The sequence below is a fragment of the Panthera onca genome, chromosome B1 (genome assembly GCF_046562875.1).
Source record: "Panthera onca isolate mPanOnc1 chromosome B1, mPanOnc1 haplotype 2, whole genome shotgun sequence".
NCBI classification, from domain to species: domain Eukaryota; kingdom Metazoa; phylum Chordata; class Mammalia; order Carnivora; family Felidae; genus Panthera; species Panthera onca.
In genome coordinates this window covers 31,359,432-31,367,518 of record NC_138342.1, presented here as the reverse complement: position 1 = coordinate 31,367,518, position 8,087 = coordinate 31,359,432, and positions in this window count along the sequence as shown.

Sequence of the window (8,087 nt, the reverse complement as noted above, 5' to 3'; positions counted from 1 at the left end):
AGAGCCTGGAGCCTGTTTCAGATTCTGTGTCTCCCTCTCTTTGACCCTCCCCCATTCATGCTCTGTCTCTCTCTGTCTCAAAAATAAATAAACGTTGAAAAAAAATTTTAGAAAAGTTAAAAAAATTGTGGTAGCTTGATATGTGCCCCTGCACACATTAAATAATAAAGTTTTATTTTAAATCTTTGAAATGTTACATTTCAAAGTGATTCTACAATAATAATGGGTATACGCAGCATTTTGAAATATCTGCACATCTGTAATAAATATGAAAATACCTGTGATTTCTATTGTTGCCAGTGTTGCAGGCACTGTGGGGTGCTACCTACGTCCATAACTCAAGGCGATGCTAAATTTCACTTCGATATTATTGAAAATAGTGAATAATTATTGCATGATAATTTAAGATTAATGTAATGAAGAATTGCAAGATTAATAAAGATGTAATTTTTCCCCACCCAAATCCACAAAACCCCTGAATTCTATTTATACAGACCCCTTGGGGGCCCATGGATTCTAGACTAGAACCCTTGCAATCTGGAATAAGACCAGGCAATCCTCTACATCATAAAGTAATGAGAATTTTTAGGATCTTTTTGTGGGAGGGTAAGCTGGCAGTGGACTGTGTTGAAGGTCTTGGAATTCTGGAAAAGGAGACCTTCACTAATCCTAATATTGAAGAGGTAAGTGAGGGCCCAAGGAGTGTGGTGTGCTTGCCATAAGAAATTTTCCATGGCCATCATGGCTGAGAGAGTGATGAGAACTGCCCCTTTCCTTCTTCTGTCTGTGCTGGATCCACAGATGACATTTGCCAAACTTTCAGGAAAAGTCTGTCATGTTCAGCACCTTTATATTAGCATGTTGTGGGGGGAAAAGAGTAGGCAGCAGCCATGTTAGGGGAGGGGGCAAAGAAGGGAATGGCAGCCATTCCTACAGGTCAGAGTGGCCATCCTAGAATCGTACCTAGAGAACCGTTAGGAGCCAGTTGACCATGAATAAGCAGCTGGCAGTGTGAACTGAGTCAGAAAGGCCAAGAGACCAACCTACCTCAACTCAAATATGTGAAAGGTAAGTGAGCCTGGATGGTGAGGGAAGAGCTGGATCGTGCCTGCAAGGAGAGGAGCTACCCAGAGGGCAGACATTTATGTTGTATCAGGCTAAAGGTTTTACCGTGACCCCGTAGGCAACAAAGGGCTTGCTCCTGGAGGAGTGTTGAGCCAGGGAGTGTCTGCTATAATCAGGCTTTTGGAAAGAACACTCTAGCAGAGGAATGGTGGGCTGTGGGAGGGGCGGTGCTGGTGGGGTCAGGGGGGACAGGCTAGACACAGATTCTGTTTGAGAGGCAACTGCATGACCAGGAACACAAAAGGAATATGAGACCCTTAGAATCATGCCTTTTAGGACATAGCTTGCCTTTCCAAAATCAAACGCGAGGTGGTTTCAGCAAGAAAAGAACTTGGGTGATTGCTTTGAAGTAGATGCAACTGGCTTACCCAGTTCCTCCGTCTGTCTTCTTGTGTAGTTACAGAAGAAAGGATTGATTAGAATTTCAGCATCAAAGTTCTTCATCAAGGGGTGCCTGGGTGGCCCAGTCAGTTAAGCTTCCGACTCTTGATTTCGGCTCAGGTCATGATGTCATGGTTTGGTGAGTTCGAGCCCTACGTTGGGCTGTGCACCTCGGGAAGCTTACGGGATTCTCTCTCTTTCTCTCTCTCTCTCTCTCTCTGCCCCTCCCCCACTCATGCTTTCTCTGTCTGTCTCAAAATAAATAAATAAACCTTAATAAATAAATAAATAAATAAATAAAAAGTTCTTCATTGAGTCTCACGGTGGGGAGTGAGACGGGAGTGCGCTGCTGGGTGGGGGAGGGATGTTCACCGCACTGAATCTCACCTTCGGCCAAGCATGTTTCTGGTGATACAGTTCTGCATGAGTGCCGAGCCCCGGGGCAGAACCTTAAAGCTCTATTTAGTGCATACCATGCATGAGCTGTCATTCATTTGTACTGTTGTGACTTCACGGGGTTTGCAGACACAGGGGGCACAGAGGCACTAAGGGAGGCACAGGTCCCCAGGGCCTCCTGCAGGCTCAGAAAGATGGAGAAATCTTGGAAAGCACGACCCTTCGGAGTAAAAGCAGAGGGTAGGAGTCCAAGAGGCTTTTCAGTTACCACCTGAGAGAGGAATTAGGGGCTCAAGCCAGGTCTCTACGGTACGCGTGGCTATGTATGGTCTTGGCAACCGAATGGCCCATATGGGATTCTCAGAGCTCCAAAGACATTGGCAGCATCTGGATTATGTGGCAAGAGGGCCCTTGTCGTCTCATATCTTCTGTCCCGCCGCCCTGATTCATGCACTTCATGCTCCACCAGACCCCTCAAGTTCTCCCCGTGCCAGCCCACACGTGAGTTGTCTCCTGGACCCCTTAGCCTTCCAAACTGCTAAATGACTTGAAAAACCTCTAGGATGCCAGGCTTTTTCCTGGAAAAACCCTAAACCTGGCTACATCTCCTAGGCTGCCTTCTTTATTCCCACCCCCCGCTGCCAGGCACCGTAACAGAGCATCATTCAACTGAGCAGATTGGCCCATGAAAAATTCATGGGCTTCAGCTCCAGCTGTTCCCTCAGTGACACACAGCACTGCCTACACCAGTCCCCTCTCCTGGTCCCTTCAGCGACCGTGCAAACCTTCATCACTCTCAGAATCTCTAAGCATTGGCAAAAAGTGCCTTTCCCTCCAGTGAGTTTATTCTGATACCGTGCAATCTGGAGAGCTCTGTCCTCAGGATAGGAGGAAACGGGACTTGCAGAGTCCCAGGGGGAAGTGTACCTGGCAGCACACAATAAGGCAACACACCCCAGTGCTTAAAACCTGTCCCCCTCCCCTGTCACCAACCCCTGACTTTGGGTCTCCACGGTGTCAGCAGTCAGCACATTCGGGACTAACTCTACCCCTACCCAGGGAAAGAAAAACAAGGTTGGATCTTGGTTGGTATGACTCAGGCTTCTGTGGGAGGGAGAGAAAAATCTCAAGCAATGCCCAGATCACTATTGACACAGGACACAGTCACGCTTGAGTGTGCATGTGTGTGTGAGCACTGGTGAGAGTGTACATGTGTGCTCTTCCATGCGAGTACACAGCCTCATGGGCAGTGCGAGCTCATAAGCAGGGGAGGCTCTCCTCTGCTTTTCCAAGACTTGACCAGAAAGCCAGAATCTCTTGCCTTCGTGTCCTGGGATGAGTTAGTAAATGATGCCCTTGTGCAGTACACAACACAGATGCCTGTACTGATGGCTCTGACCATGGTCTCTTCAACACCCTTGTATCGTTTCCTTCCCTTCCATTGTCAGAGGATGGCTTTGCGTCTGTTAATGTGAACCTCCTCAATTTTTTATTTCCTACCTGAAAGTATATTCACATCTGCACTTTTCTTTTGCCATTTCCCTTCAATTACAGAGCAAAAGGTATCTGCCTTTTGTTCACGGCCAACATATCCTACGTTATTGATCCCATCAGGAGCCTTCCCTAAACCTTGCTGCGTTAGCTGTCCCCCTCATCACATCTTCCTTTCTGCTTTCCAGTTGTCCCATAAAATCAACTCCATTTCATAAAAGCATTCTCCTGGCGCCCAAGGCCCCTCTACCACTCCTTTTCTTTTCTCTCTCAGCCACGCTCTGGAAAGAGAACTCTCTGGGACTATTTTTACTTCTTCATCCACTGTGCTCTGGCTTCCCCCTCAGTGTTTTTTCACAGGGCCTCTGGTACCTCCATGGTGCCTGATTTGCTGGATAACTTTTCAGCCCTTATTTTGCTGGACTGTTTCGTCCATTTGACACTGATGATCACTTCTATCTTCAGGAAAACCTTGCCTTGGTTGGCTTCTGTGTGTTAGGGTGAGGACCATGCCCAACATCTCTATCTAGAGGACCAGCTGTGCTCAGCTGGGCAATCCTGTGTTCTCCTGAGACACGGGAAATCGATCCACAGCCAAACCGTGGAGGTCATGCTGCACGGGGTCTGGGTGTGAGGAAGCTCTGGGAGGCCCCGGCCAAGATAAATAAGTAGTAAATAAGCAGCATATGGCAGAGAGAGTCGGAGAGAAAGACAGATAGACAAAGACAGAGATAGAGACAAAGAGAAAACAGAGACAGAGAGAAGGGAGGAGACAGAGAAAGACATGGGCAGAGAAACAGAGAGAGAGAGAGACAGAGGAAGAAAGAGAGATATAGAAGGGAGACACGGGCAGAAAGACAGAAAGACAGAGAGGAAGCATATACTTGCTAAGAGGTAGAAGTGAGAATGATGTGGCAGCCCAGAGAGCTGGAGAAGGCCCCTCACTTCTTACATTTACTCTTTATTGCTCCTGGTTCTAATTTGCTTGAGGACTTGAGGCCTGGCCCTTTTTATATCCATGAGAGAGTTTACCCTTATAATACATTTAGTATTTACTGAGCTAGTGTTTAAATTTCTGTTGATTGCAGTCAAAAGGAAGCTTGACTAAAACAGATACCTTGTACCCTATAGAGCATGTCCTTTGAAATGTGCATTGTGGGTTTTACTGGGCCCAAGCCATGCGGTTCCCCCCTATAATTTTCTCTTGTTCTTTACTGAGAACAGCCATGCCAACGTATATCCACCTGGCTTTGAGGCTCTACCACCACATGGCCTGAGTCACTCACACACAATTTTCAGAAGAACGTGTGCCCATGCAACAAAACACAACATCATGTCCAGGAAAGGAGGCAGGGACTATGGACACCATTGCTAACCTATCCATCAGATTTCACTGACATCTACTGAGCATGTTGCAAAATTAGGACTTTGGTATGTGTAGCTCCTGACTTAGGATGAAAAAGATCTAACTGAACAATGGAAATTCTTCTCACCATCCCTAAAAAGAAAAAAAACGCACAACTGTTTTAGTGATAGAATAATTTATTATAATTTATGACAATTTCAGGGTATTTGAAGTTCTTGATTCTTCTTTTACGGACTATTATGCTCAGCTATGACCCACAGTTTTGTCAACCCGTTTTCTCCTTCTTTCCCTCCTGCATACTCATCACTGTGCAGCCAACACCATGCAAATTCTCTCACAGAGCACTTGCTCATACACTTCCCTCACCTCTGCGATAATCCCCAGGACTCAGCCCGAATTGTTCCTTCTCTGCAAAGCCTTGCTCAGAGCTTCCGGCTGCAATCCTTTTGGTCTTCTTGGAATTTTTCTCTAGCCTAGTGGTTCTCAACCGGGGGTGATTTTGTCCCCCAGGAAACATTTGGCACTATCTGGAGATATTCTGGGTCGTCACAACTCAGGGTTTTGGAGGGAAGAGTTCTTCTGGCATTTAGTTCGTAGAGGCAGAGGATGCCGCTAAATATCCTACAATATGCAAAACAGCCACCCAATGAAGAATTATCTGGCCCATAATGTTTTCATAATTTTGAGAAACGCTTCAGTCTAGCCTGACTTTGGCACCCTGCAACCTATCAGTTGATTACTTATTATGGCATAGAGTCTTCGGGCTGGATGGCAACCTTCAGGAACCAGCCTATCACCCCCCCTGAATTTTATGGGTAAGAAGACTAACCAAAGAGAAGCTGCTGAAAGTCAGAGTGAGTTACTGGCAGGACTCTACACTCTCCCCCAAACCTTTGACCATTTCCACTCTGCCATGCTGTTGTTTCCTTTTTTCCAGGTATAGTGAAGTTTCTTTTTTCTTTAAAAAAATTTTTTTTTTTAACATTTATTCATTTTTGAGAGACAGAGAGAGACAGAGCATGAGTGGGGAAGGGGCAGAGAGAGGGAGACACAGAATCCGAAGCAGTCTCCAGGCTCTGAGCTGCCAGCACAGAGCCCGACGCAGGGGTCGAACTCACAGAGCTGACAGACCCTGACCTGAGCCGAAGTCGGACGCTCAACCAACTGAGCCACCCAGGCGCCCCGAAGAGTTTCTTTAAGTAAGGTTAGGATGTTTTATTAAATGTGCAGTGACTCTCCCTTCCAACTGCCTACCCTCAGCCCAGTACTAGGAACATGGTATATACTTGCTATCAGACCAAAATAACTGTAGGTTTTATAAAATATCATTTTATTCCCCTGCTATGTATATATATGTGTGTGTGTATACACACACACATATATATATGTGTATATATATGTAAAATTGTAAGCTTTTCTCCTAGATATAACGTCTCAAAAGGAAAGATGACTACATCTAAATCACAGGGAGAAGAAATTCTACAGAGATCTTCTGCGGAAGTGTTTTCAACATTAATTAAAATAAATACCAGCCAACTGAGTCTTACGCATTTAAATGATGGTGATGAAAATGACCACTTTAGGAAAACAGGAAAGGTTTCTACTAAGGGGAATGATTAACTGAATTCTTGCAGAGACACTGGAAACAAAACAAAACAAAACAAAACCCAACAAAAAACAGGACAGCACATTGCATAAGTTTGTAAATTTGATTCCTCCAAACTCTTGTTTATAACCTATCTCTATAAACAAATATTCTCCTTGAAGAAAAGACACGTAATTGTTGACGTGGAGCTCAAGAAGGCTAGGATAAGCATGCAAAGACAGAATAAGACTTCATATTGGAAAAGGGGAGCTGCGTGGCTAGTATTCTTCATTTCAGAGGCAGAGCAGTATAGGCAGAAGTTCAAGTGCAGGCCTGCAGTGAGCTGATCCTGATTTGAGTCCCAGTGACACCATGGAGAGGCTGTGTGACTTGGGTAGATTCCTTAATCCTCAAAGGCTAGTCTTCTCAGCTTTGAAGGGAAAGTCAGTAACAATACTTCTTAAAATAAAAATTTGTGAGGATTTGGTGAAGGAAACCCTCACCATGGGATGGGGTTAAATCTAAGGGATGAAGTAATGAATGCTATTGTTATAACCATTTTTACCTACTATCTTTTAATTTTATTTCTGAAAAAAAAATGGGAAGATCACTAGTCATGAGACTATTTTTATTTTTATTTCTCCAGGAGAAACGTAACATCCCCTTCCTAATATGAAAGAGAACTTCCATCATATTGGAGTCTTCATGTTTAAAATAAAACAAGTGATGGCTTTTAGATGTGTGTTTGTGGTGCTTTTTAAATCGTGCAAGCAAATCTGTAGTGTACCCGGAGAATAATTTAAACTTGATTTTCTCTCCCTCCTTCCTCCCTCCCTCCCTTCATCCCTTTCTCCTTCCCTTCTTCCCTTCAATGAGATGTGCAAATGCACATATATGGGGTTATGTGACAGTAAGGTCTCTATTGAGACTGTCAAGCAGCTAAGTGTTACCAAAAAAGTCTGAGAAGGGAAATTTCAGAGCCTTGGTTTCCAACCCTGGCTCATACGAGGTATGAGGTATCTGGCAAGCCACTTAACTATCTCTCATCTCTAAAGTAAGGGGCTTAGTAGATGGTTACTAAGGTTTTCTCCAGCTTTAATTACAGTGTTGTATTTTTACTTCTGGAGAGCCATGAGCAGACATCCAACTCAAATATGTTGTTTAAAACGGTCCTGTCTTGGGGACCCAGGTTGGTTCAGTTGGTGGTGCGTATAACGCTTGGTTTTAGGGTTGTGGGTTTAAGCCCCAGGTAGGGTATAGAGATTACTTTAAAAAAATGGTCCTGTCTTTTTAATAGTAAATTCAATATATGGAAAAAGAGTGAAACATTATTCATTTTTCTAGTGATATTTTTTTATTTAAAATTTTTCTTTAATTTACTTTTGAGACACAGAGAGAGAGAGAGGAAGCAGGGGAGGGGCAGAGAGAGAGGGGGACAGAGGATCTGAAGTGGGCTCTGGGATGACAGCAGCAAGCCCGATGCAGGGCTTGAACACATGAACTGTGAGATCATGACCTGAGCCAGTCAGACGCCTAACCGACTGAGCCACCCAGGTACCCCTCAAATGATATTTTGCATTTTGCATAGATATCTTGGTTCAAGCATTTTGCTGCATTCTGAGTGCCAAAACCAGAGCTGGCTTTATGGACGTACAACCTTTACACAGGTCTGCATGCTTAGAAGGGCTCCATAATTGATTTAATGCTCTGCTATTGCCATTGTAAAAGTCTTTTTTTTTTTTT